Genomic DNA, 12,294 nt, shown 5'->3' with positions numbered 1-12,294 from the left:
CGAAGAGTTGGATGCTTAACCAACTGAGCCATGCAGGTGTCCTAAAATATACCTTTTCTGATGAAATGAATGCAAGGCAAAAATAAAACTTTGTAGCTTTCCAGAACCTATTAAGCATTTACCTGAAAAAATTTCACCAATGTAAATACTGGAATACTGAGGAAGAACTCAGTAATGAGTTAAAAGTGCTCTGCATGCATATGTGTGTGTATCACTTTTAACCAACATTAAAGAGTTCTTCCTCACATCTCCCAGTCTGATTAGTTTCAACTGGCAAAAATTGAGAACTAACTCTCATTTCCAGATAAATAATTCATGCTTTCCGTACACCGCAAATAAGGATTGTGTATTAAAACATGTTAAGAAAATATGTAAGAAGAATATTTATATCATAGTAGAGATCAAGAAAGACTCCCCAAAAGTACACTCAATGGTGGAAATTTGAAGGATGAGGATGAAATCAGTAGATGACAAGAAACAGGGATCAAGGGGCACTTGGGTGACTCTGTCAGTTAAGTGTCTGCCTTCAGTTCAGGTCATGATCCCAGGGTCCTGGGATAGAGCCTCACGCTGGGCTCCCTGCTCAGTACGGAGCCTGCTCCTCCTGCTCCCTCTGTCTCTCCCCCTGCTTATGCTCTGTCTCTCTGTCAATAAATAAATGAAATCTTATAAAAAAAAAAAAAAAAGGAAAAAAGAACGGTTAAAGGGGGCATTTTTGTTTGTTTGTTTTCAGATGTGAGCTTACAATGAAACCATTACAATATTATTCCCTAAATGTCTATAATCGATTTATTTTCACAGCAACCTACAACTCCTGAAACTTTTTCTATACCCGTATTTCATTTCAGTAGCCAAGCTATTTTATATTGTTAAAACTCTTACTTGCCCCCACACATATTTCAGAAGGATTTTTTTTTAAGATTTTATTTATCTGACAGAGAAATAGCACAAGTAGACTGTGGAAGGCAGAGGTGCTTAACCGACTGAGCCACCCAGGAGCCCCCATATTTCAGAAGGATTAAGATTAAAATATAAGGGATGCCTGGGTGGCTAAGTGGGTTGGGGCCTCTGCCTTCAGCTCGGGTCATGATCCCAGGGTTCTGGGATCAATCCCTGTGTCGGGCTCTTTGCTCAGCGGTGAGCCTGCTTCCTCCTCTCTCTCTGCCTGCCTCTCTGCCTACTTGTGATCTGTCAAATAAATAAATAAATATTAGGAAAAAAAGATTAAAATACAATTGTTGGGGTGCCTGGGTGGCTCAGAGGGTTAAAGCCTCTGCCTTTGGCTCAGGTCATGATCCCAGGGTCCTGGAATCGAGCCCCACATCAGGCTCTGTGCTCGGCATCTGTTCCTCTCTCTCTGCCTACCTGTGATCTCTGTCAAATAAATAAATAAAAAATCTTAAAAAAAAATAAACAAAATACAAAGTTTCATTTATTTAAGTAACCTCTACTATCAATATGTTTAAATTTTTTGAAGTTTTATTTAAAGCTTTTATATTTTTATTTATCTATTTAAAGTTTTATTTATTTAAGTAACCTCTACACTCAATATGGGGCTCGAACTCACAACCCTGAGGTCAAGAGTCACATGCTCCTCCGACTAAGCCAGCTAGGTGCCCTAATACAAAAATTATTAGGGGGGCGCCTGGGTGGCTCAGTGGGTTAAGCCGTTGCCTTCGGCTCAGGTCATGATCCCAGGGTCCTGGGATCGAGCCCCACATCAGGCTCTGTGCTCAGCGGGGAGCCTGCTTCCTCCTCTCTCTCTGCCTGCCTCTCTGCCTGCTTGTCATCTCTCTCTGTCAAATAAATAAATAAAAAATCTTTAAAAAAAAAAAAATTAGGAATAATGTTTTTTTGATAAAGATGAAATGGGAAAGATCTTCCTAAGAGAAGGTGAAGGATTACTACCGATGACATATGAAGAGCTTCTACAATTTGATGAGGAAGTATAGACTGATGTAGACTTTTGGACAGTTAATTTGGCATCTATCAAAACTTAAAATGCTCGGGGCGCCTGGGTGGCTCAGTGGGTTAAAGCCTCTGCCTTTGGCTCAGGTCATGATCCCATGGTCCTGGGATCGAGCCCTACATCAGGCTCTCTGCTCAGCAGGGAGCCTGCTTCCTCCTCTCTCTCTCTGCCTGCCTCTCTGCCTACTTGTGATCTCTGCCTGTCAAATAAATAAATAAAAATCTTAAAAAAAAAAAAAAACTTAAAATGCTCACTAAAGAAACTTTTTTATGGAAATACTGGTGCACAAAGATACACTGAAGCCCAGTAAAGCTCCAGTTCTACTTGCTCAAAATTGAGAGAATAAAGACTGTTCCTGACTTACCATGGTTTGACCTACAGTTTTTCATCCTTACAAAGACATGAAAGTGAAGTTTCCACACTCAGTAGCAACTGTATTTTGAATTTTGCTCTTTTCCCAGGGTTGGAAATATGCAGTACCATACTGTCTTGTGATACAGGGCAGTGGCAGCGAGCCACAGTTCCCAGTTAGCTACGTGATCAAGAGGATAAACAACTAATACACTTAAAGCCATTCTATTTTTCCCTTTCAGTATACTACTCAATTAAGTACATGAGACAGTCAACACTTGAAAATAAAATAAGTATTATTTTATTTAGAGAGTTCTGCCCACCAGCAGTCTAACCTAAAGTGTCCTGAGCGCGTTTAAGGCAGGCTATGCAAAATGATGATGTTTCGCCTTATGCCATTTTCAACTTACAGTGTTTTTATTGGGACAAAATCCCCTCGTAAGCTGATGAAGATCTGTACAGTAGTCCCCTTTTACCACAGTTTCTCTTTCTGCAATTTCAGTTACCAACAGTCAACCACTGCCTTGGATCCCATGGCTGAAGTATCAACTTAAAGTCAATGGTAACCTATCCTTACATCACACTGCCTCTGCCATTCACCGCATTTCATCTCATCATGTAGGGATTTTATCATCTCACATCATCACAAGAAACATGAGTACAGTCTAATGAGATATTCTGAGATAGATCACATTCACGTAACTTTAATTATAGCATATTGTTATAACTGTTCTATTTTATTACCAGTCACTGTTATTAATCTCTTACTGGGTCTAATTTATAAACTAAACTTTATCACAGGTATGTTATAAGGAAAAAAGACAGTTTATACAGGCTTTACTCTATCTGTAGCTTCAGGCAGCCACTGGAGGTCTTGGAAATATCCTCTGTGGATAAGGTGGGATTACTGCAACATAAAGAACCATGAATAGGGCACCTGGGTGGCTCACTTGGTTAAGTGACTGCTTTCAGCTCATCCCAGGGTCCTTTGATCCAGTCCCACATCCCTCTCCTTGCTCTGCGGGGAGCCTGCTTCTCCCTCTCCCTCTGCCTGCCACTCCCCCTGCTTGTGTGCATGCGGGCGCTCGCTCGCTCTCTCTCTCTCTCTCTCTCTCTCTCGGCTCTGTCAAATAAATAAAATCTTTAAAAAAATGAATAATTAAAGGACAATGGACTATATCATGACCATTAAAAAGATGAAGTACAACTGTATATATTGAGATGGAAAAGAATATGTAATTACCAGACCTTGTATTTTTAAAAATTGGTTAAAACTACACAGTGCTTATTTCTGCATAAAGAAAACAAAATTGTTAACAGTGGTACCAGGGAATGGAACTAGAAAGTGAGGAAAGAGCAAGTTTTACTTTTTTATTCTAAATAACTGGGTTGCCTTGAATCTTTTATAATAAGCACAGGCTACTTTTGGAATTTAAAAATAAGGGGAAAACCCCTAGTCCATTATGATGCTTATTTCTGGGGGCTGAGGACAAAGTGATTTTTGTCCTTTTTTTTTTTTTTAAATATTTTATTTATTTATTTGTCAGAGAGAGAGCAAGAGCAAGCACAGGCAGACAGAGAGGCAGGCAGAGTCAGAGGGAGAAGCAGGCTCCCTGAAGAGCAAGGAGCCCGATGTAGGACTCGATCCCAGGACGCCGGGATCATGACCTGAGCCGAAGGCAGCTGTCCAACCAACTGAGCCACCCAGGCGTCCCCCTGTCCTGTCTCTTAATAATCTTCGCTACTCTTCAAATTTTCTGAGAAATACACATACTTTTTAAAATTTGAAAAACCTGTATTTTGTATCAGTGGCAAAGCTTTTTTCCCCCCAATATTTTAACAGTTATGGTCTCAGAAAATTGGTCCTGACATCCCAATCTCTTCCAGAAAGCACTTCTTTTTTTGAAGATTTTATTTATTTATTTGAGAAAGAGAGAGAGAGCATGCACAAGGAGGGGGAGATGGAGAGACAGACTCCCCAGTGAGCAAGGAGCCCCATAGGGGACTCATTCCGGGATGATGACATGAGTCAAAGGCAGACACTTAACCGACCGAGCTACCCAGGCTCCCCTCCAGAAAGCATTCTTAAATTTCTTAAATCTAAGTTTGGAAGCATAATATTTGCTACAGTAACAATTAAATGTAAAACCCATTTTATTTATTTATTTGTTTATTTATTTGTCAGAGACAGTGAAAGAGGGAACACAAGCAAGGGAACTAGAAGAGGGAGAAGCAAGCTCCCTGAAGAGCAGGGAGCCCAATGCGGGGCTTGACCCCACGATCCTGAGATCATGACCAAGCAGAAGGCAGACACCTAACGATTGAGCCACCGAGGCGCCCCAAACCTATTTTAGAATGGAATAATAACTAACCTTTATTAAGAACTTAAGCACTGCATTTGCAAGGTACTTTACTTGCATTATTTCATTTCCTTTAAATAGCCCCATGAAAGTTGTATTATATTATTATTATTATCAATCCCCATTTTACAGAAGACGACAACCAAGTCCTGGAAGGAGTACATGTCTTACCTAGGGTCAGGTAGAAGAAGGATGATTCAAATCCAGGTCTCCAGCATCTAACCATTCAAGACACATGGAAGGATAAGTACTAATGTACCTCAGAGATAATAAATAGGCTAGAACTCTGAAATCCCACATGAGTGTTCAGAATGGCTATCCTTAAATAGGTTAATGACCCTAAAATGAAAAAGTAGTGAAAATTCTGATTACAGAAGAAATCAATCAGTATTTCTTCAAGGCAAGGGGGCTATTTTTCCTTGTCTTTCTGCTTCTACCAAGGTTCAAGAAGGATACAAGGGACAACTCCAATTTTTAAGTAACTTATCTGCCCTCTGACTAGTCTGGAATTAGCCCTCTTATTTAACTTGATGGGCTTCTGAAACAAACTGATCAGAATCCTGAAACCTTAGCCTTGAACAAGACCTAGTTTCAAGTTTTAATCAAAAGGAGAAATTTTGGGGCGCCTGGGTGGTTCAGTGGGTTAAACCTCTGCATTCTGCTCAGGTCGTGATCTCAGGGTCCTGGGATTGAGCCCCATATGGGGCTCTCTGCTCAGCAGGGATCCTGCTTCCCCCTCTCTCTCTGCCTGCCTCTCTGCCTACTTGTGATCTCTGTCAAATGAATAAATAAAATCTTAAAAAAAAAAAAAAAAAAAAGAGAGAGGGGCACCTGCGTGGCTCAGTGGGTTAAAGCCTCTGCCTTCGGCTCAGGTCATGATCCCAGGATCCTGGGATAGAGCCCCACATCGGGCTCTCTGCTCCTTGGCGAGCCTGCTTCCTCCTCTCTCTGCCTGCCTCTCTGCCTACTTGTGATCTTTGTCTGTTAAATAAATAAATAAAATCTTTAAAAAAAAAAAAAAAATTTCAGGAAGTCAAAAGAAACATACTTGATTAATAGAATAATCGATATTGACAGAAGAAATATAGGAATGACTTTAAAGTACCTACTTATTTTATCTTTATCTATTCTAACAAGTTCTCTTTTTTAAAAAGTATAATTGAAAGTTTATCCTTAGCTATCCTTTATGTTTTTTCTTTAAAAAACTATAGTTAAAAAGAAATATACACCACTGTAAACCATGCCAACTTGGAAACCTGCCTATCATAAAGATCAGAGAACCAGGGGAATCCCTATTCATCTGTTTAGCAGATACACTCCAAATACAAACTTATTTTGGGGTTTGGATGGTTAGTATTAAATGCCACAAAGTCCGGAAGAATAATTCTCTTTTTGAATAATTGTAAACCAGGAATCAAACCCCTTCTAAGTGAAGAGGAATATCCAGTCACTCTTCCTTGGTAAAAGTATCTGCTTATAGAAGAACTGACAGAGAGACTGACATCAACAGACCAAATTTCACACTCCAACATTTCTGTACATTAGGCCCCTTTGACCAATAAGACCTCTCAAATTGACAACTGACACTATCAAATGATGATAGTATTAAAGCTCTGTACAAAGTCACTTAGGTAAAAGTAGAGTATTTAGTGAAAGTAAAATTTACTGAATTTTGATCAACCACTTTCACCAAACCTGAAACTGGGCTTAACAACCTACATATATTACAAGTCAAAAACATTTTAAGATTCATTTTTCACAATGTAAATCACTTTTCTTGGGTAATTAATAGATTTAAAAGCTAAGGATTAAGGAATTGCCTTAATCAATACCCTGTATTAACAGAATATGAACAATGCTTTCCATTCATATGTATCTGTATGTGTGTATATACATGTATGTTTCCACATAGCCATAAAAGATACTTAGGAGTTAGTATAAGTGTGTTTCACAAATGCCATTGAGCTTCTGGCAAAGTTGACAAGTTCTAACCTGCTTTAAAAATTACTATTCACTGTCTTCACCCCAATCTAATTTTATTTAATGTTATTCTTTTGGACAATCCTACAAAAAACAAAACCCCACAAGCAAATTCTTGTAAATTTCAATATCCTGCCTACTTATAAGAGCGGAAGAGTCAAACAGAGAAGGGGAAAAAACGTGACGTGCACAACCTTGATCCAAAACACAACTCGTCGTTGTCTAATTTTAGGCCTAACCATTTTGATTGTCTTTTAGAGGTTAAAAAGAAAACAAACAACTACAGATAACTTGTAAAGTAGAATTGAAACAGTTATATCAATGGGAGTTGGCATGATTTATCAAGGAGGAAACAAATCACGCTCACGACTTCCAATTAAAATGAAGCTACAAGGAGGATACGGCCCCGCACCAACCAACAAGAGAAATCACTTTTCACACTTTAGCTCTGGGATGACTTTATCTTTAAAGAATCAGTCAAAAGGCTGAGTCCACCGAAGACTGTAGCAACGTCCTATGTGCGTTGGGTTAAAGCCAAACGCGGTGAAAAGCCAACCTTCGCCTAAATTACCTAAAGAAGCAACTATTCACCCCCTGGCTGAAGACCAAACAAGAATCACGAGAAGATCCGAAAGTTCGGGTATTAGGCGAGGCCCTCAAACCCTCGGAACACTATGCGTTCCCACTAACGCGGAATATGGAAGAGACCGCACACTGCAGTTTAGAACAGAGTACAGGGACGAGAGACAATATGCCTAACCGATGAAACTAGGACGACCGGAGAGGTAGCAAGGAGGGACTCCGTACGACAGGAAAAATCGAGGACGAAAAGCCGAGACGTGAGGTCGACCACTAAACTGAGAACAGGAGGACGCTGAAATGCGAGAGAAGGGAGACCGAGAGTGGGCAGAGCCTGTGGCGCGGCACGGCCCTGGGCAGGGCTGGGTCCAGGAAGAGTTAGACTTCGCCAGCCTAGCGAGCTTCCCATTTCGGGCTAAAGCCGAAGAAAACAGCCCTAGGGAGCAGACAATGAGCCACCGCCCCAGGAGCCGCGGCTCCCGGAACGCAGGTGGCGGCTGCCCCGGCGCTGCCCCCGGCAGGTAGGCTGCTGCGGGCCGCTCGCGCCGGCCAGGCCGCCGAGGAGGAAGGAGGAAGAGAGCGACGGCCCGCGTCCCGGCCTGTCTGCACACTTACCCCAGGCGAGGAAAGGTCCCCGCCCCAGCGAGGCGCCTCGGTCCGAGCTCCCGGCGGGCTCCGGAGCCGCCCCGGGCAAGCGCGCGGCGCGGGGCAGGCGGGGACGGAAGGGGAAGCGGGGCGGGAAGACAAGCCGCGCTGGAGCGCAGCCGCGGCTACCGCTAGGCCGAGCGGCAGCAGAGCCCCGCGGGCGCCGGCAGGGGAGGGCAGGGAGCCTTCGGCAATGGCGACGGCCCGGGCCGGAGGGGAAGCGGAACAACCGCCGCTGCTGCGCGTGGCCACAACCCTGGGGGAGGGCGACGGCTGGGAGCGGGCAGGGGCGGGGCCAGAACACCGCCCCTCTCTGACCCAAGCCCGGAGCTCCACCGGGCGGAGACCCGCACCACCTCCGGATGGGCGGGCTCGCGCGAGGGCTGCTGGGAGTCGTAGTTTGGACACGTGCACCCGGCTCTTCTCGCTTTCTTTCACGGTTTTTTTTTCTTTTCCTTCTTGGCGGTGGGAGGGGCGGGGAGAGTGTTCTTTAAATTGAGAAAGAGAGGGACGCCTGGGTGGCTCAGTTGGTTAAGCAGCTGCCTTCGGCTCAGGTCATGATCCCAGCGTCCAGGATCGAGCCCCACATCGGGCTCCTTGCTCGGCAGAGAGTCTGCTTCTCCCTCTTCCTCTGCCTCTGCCTGCCATTCTGTCTGCCTGTGTTTGCTCTCTCTCTCTCTGACAAATAAATTTTTAAAAATCTTTAAATTGAGAAAGCCAGTCCCTCCTTTGAGCATTGTCTCCATTCGGGTCCTTGCCAGTCAATGATGCTGACCAACATTGCTGTATAGAAATCTGCTTCCGTACATTTGTTTATGATAACAACTACATTGTTATCCATTTTGCATTTTACTTACAAACTCTTATTGTTTTTTTGCTGCTAAATGAAGTCCCACCTCCTTGAAATTAAAGCCTTCATGTTTTATCCAGGGAGGAGTTCATCAGCGTATTCACTAATTCTACAAACATTTGAACATCTAAAATGTATCATTTAGGCATCAGGGATAACAGGTGGACATGAATCACTTTGCCTTTGTGGAGCTTACATATATGCGAACAAGTAATTAAACTCATGATATCGGGTATGAGAAGAAAACTGGGGAGATTATTTTAGATTGGGTGGTCAGAGAAAGCATCTTTAAGGAGACAACATTTAAGCTGAGAACAGAAGAGAGACATAAGAAGCTCCTAGGAGAAAGCGTTACAGGCAAAAGGGTCAAGAAAAAGGCTTGCTATGATCAGTAAAGAAGACCGGTGTAGCCTGAGCTTAGTGCAAGAGTAGTGTACTGTGAAAAAATATTAGAGTAGGTAAGATTCAGGTCAAGAAGAATCTTGAATGCCATACTAAGGAGTTTGGATTTATTTCAAAAAGCTATTAAAGAGTTTCAAACAGGGAAGTGAATTTATCTGGCTTATACATTAAGATCATTAGATTGCTATATGGAAAATGTAGTATACAGATGCAAGAACAGAAGGGAAAATTCCTGGGATCAAGTCCTGCATCCGGTTCCCTGCTCAGCAGGGAGCCTGCTTCTCCCTCTCCCACTCCCCCTGCTGGTGTCCCCACTCTCCCTGTCTCTATCCCTCTGTCAAATAAATAAATAATCTTTTAAAATAAAATAAATTTAAATGATTAAACAAAATAATACAGGAGTAAGAAACAAGATATTGCTTTTTAAAAAATATGACCACGCAGCTTTGAGAAGTAACAAGTAGATCTTCTACAAATAAAGAATTTAATAATTGCAACCAAAGCCAATGTTTGGGTTAAACAGTAGATTACACATTGAAGAGAGAATTAGTAAACTGGATGACAGATCTAAAGAAATTACTAAGGGCAGCCCAGAGACAAAGGAAATATGAAAGAAAGATCGAGAGACATTAGGGATATATTGTGAGGGTCTACCATACACCTAGCAAGAACTCTGAGAGAAGAGAGAATACAAAAGGGACAGTATATGATGAGATAATGGCTAAGAATTTTCCAGAACTGAGTAAAGACAAGAATCTTCAGATTCAGGAAGCAAAATGAAGCCCAACCAGGATAAGTAAAAGGGATCTTTTCAAACACAACAACATCAAACTGCAGAAAACCATAGAAAAAGTAACTGGAAAGGAAAGACATATCCTACAAAGAAACAACTATTAAATTTCTGAACATTTCTGAACTGAGACAATGGGTGCCAGTTGACAGTGGGAAATATTTTCAAAGTACCAAGATAAAATAACCACACTTACAAATGTAGACTGAGCTAAATTATCAGTCATATGAAGGTGAAAGAAAGATATCATCAGTGGCACCTGGGTGGCTCAGTCATTAAGTGTCTGGCTTCGGCTCAGGTCATCATCTCAGGGTCCTGGGATCAAGCCCCACCCACATCAGGCTACCTGCTTGGCAGGAAGCCTGCTTCTCTTTTTCCCACTCACCCTGCTTGTATTCCCTCTCTTCTGCTCTCTCTGTCAAATAAATAAATCAAATCTTAAAAAAAAAAAAAAAAAAAAGGAATCAGACAAAAGCAGAGACTGTTGCCGGTATTGTAACAGTGTTGTATGGTGACAATGGTACCTACACTTTTGGGAGGCAGAGCAAAACCATAGACTTGTGGAATCACTATGCACTATGCAGAGCAAAACCATAGACTTGTGGAATCACTATGCACTATGCAGTACACCTGAAACTAAACTGTGTGTCAGTTATACTTCAATTTTAAAAAAGACAAAGACCTATTAAAGGAACTCATTCAAAAGATATACTTCAGGAGGAGACTGATTCCAGAAGTAAGGTGTGAGACGTAAGAAATCAGATAGCTAGCTAAACCTACCCATCCTATCACTGGTTAGGACAATCCTGAAGAGCATATTTAATCCATATTATCTCATTCTCTCACAGCCTACCAAACCCTACATTCAACTACCTGCCAGTAGTATATTTTCTAAGTTTGGAGGATAATGTGGAAAGATGTTAGTCATCTCACCCTAATTTATCTCCATATCTTGAGCACCAATTACCAAAATATGAGTAACTAAAATAAATAGAATATCTTCCTCTAATCGTTCTTAAACTCATTATATTCTGAAATCAATAGAGCTGCATTAGATCTTTCTAGTTTCCAAGCCATATATCTACCATCTTCCATGAGACCTAGCTAAATAATCTAAATTCCTGGTAGAGTGGCTTAGATACATACACACACACCCACACACACACGCGCGTGCACGCATCTCTGCCTCATCACCACCCTTAGCTGAGGTAACTCATATCTCTGTTTATCTGAACAAACATAACCTAACACTTTAAGAAAAATAAACCATAAAAGTTCAACAAATACTGGAACAAAATGACCAAGAGGACAGTACCCATTTTCTTCACTTTAAACAAAAAAGGCCATACACAGAATTACAAAACTGATTTAAAAAATAGAGTGCTTGGTGCGCATGGGTGGCTCAGTCCGTTAAACAGCTACTTTTGGCTCAGGTCATAATCCCAGGGTCCTTGGATGGAACCTGCTTCCCCTCTCCCTCTATCACTCCCCCAACTTCTCATGCTCTTTCTTTCTTTCTTTTTTTTTTTTTTTAAAAGATTTTATTTATTTATTTGAGAGAGAGACAGTGAGAGAGAGCATGAGCAAGGAGAAGGTCAAAGGGAGAAGCAGACTCCGCATGGAGCTGGGAGCCGGATGCGGGACCCGATTCCAGGACTCCGGGATCACGACCTGAGCCGAAGGCAGTCATCCAATCAACTGAGCCACCCAGGCGTCCCTCTCATGCTCTTTCTGTCAAATAAATAAAACCTTAAAAAAAAATAAAAATTAAAAAAATTAAAAATACAGTGCTTAGGGTGCCTGGCTGGCTCAGTTGGTAGAGCATGTGACTCTTGATCTCAGGGTCATGAGTTGAAGCCCCATGTTGGGCACAGAACTTGTTAAAAAAATAAAGTGCTTATTCAAAGTATCCAAAGAAGATAATAAAGAGTTCAAAACCAGAAATATTCTATCAAAAGTAATGTCAAAAAAAGTGACGTCATCTGCAACCATTTAGTAGGCAAAGAGTCATATCAAAGTACTCTTCATTCACTTTCACATTTTTATTACACCCTTGAATACCTGTGTAAATGAATAAATGGCTGAATCATATCCCAGGCCACCATCTCAAATATTAACTTGAAAACTCATTTAAATACTGATGAAACTTGGTTCTGATATACAAAAGAATATGTATATATATAGAAATATATATATATAATATATAATATATTAATAATTATATAATATAATTATATAATATATAAAGATATAAAATAAATATATAAATACATATATTTATTTATATATAGAAATATGCATTTCTATATATATAGAATATATATTTTTTATATATATACAAATACTGGAACAAAATGACCAAGAGGAC

At 41.2% G+C, this 12,294-nt stretch overlaps 1 protein-coding gene and 1 non-coding gene across 2 annotated transcripts in view; one reads left to right on the top strand and one right to left on the bottom strand.

Annotated features, from left to right (window-relative positions):
• Window positions 1-7,993, bottom strand: part of PAK2 (p21 (RAC1) activated kinase 2) — a 90,203-nt gene extending 82,210 nt beyond the window's left edge. Inside the window, exon 1 of the mRNA XM_059163040.1 lies at window positions 7,855-7,993. The gene's annotated coding sequence lies outside the window, so the exon portion shown is untranslated. The remainder of the gene's footprint in view (window positions 1-7,854) is intronic.
• Window positions 7,994-11,724: 3,731 nt separating this feature from the next.
• On the top strand, window positions 11,725-11,797 carry TRNAK-CUU (transfer RNA lysine (anticodon CUU)). The gene has a single exon. It is a non-coding gene; the product is annotated as a tRNA-Lys (tRNA).
• Window positions 11,798-12,294: the final 497 nt, after the last annotated feature.

The sequence above is a fragment of the Mustela lutreola genome, chromosome 2 (genome assembly GCF_030435805.1).
Source record: "Mustela lutreola isolate mMusLut2 chromosome 2, mMusLut2.pri, whole genome shotgun sequence".
Taxonomy (NCBI): domain Eukaryota; kingdom Metazoa; phylum Chordata; class Mammalia; order Carnivora; family Mustelidae; genus Mustela; species Mustela lutreola.
The sequence above is the reverse complement of the archived record's forward strand: the minus strand, read 5'-3'. Positions and strand labels throughout refer to the sequence as shown.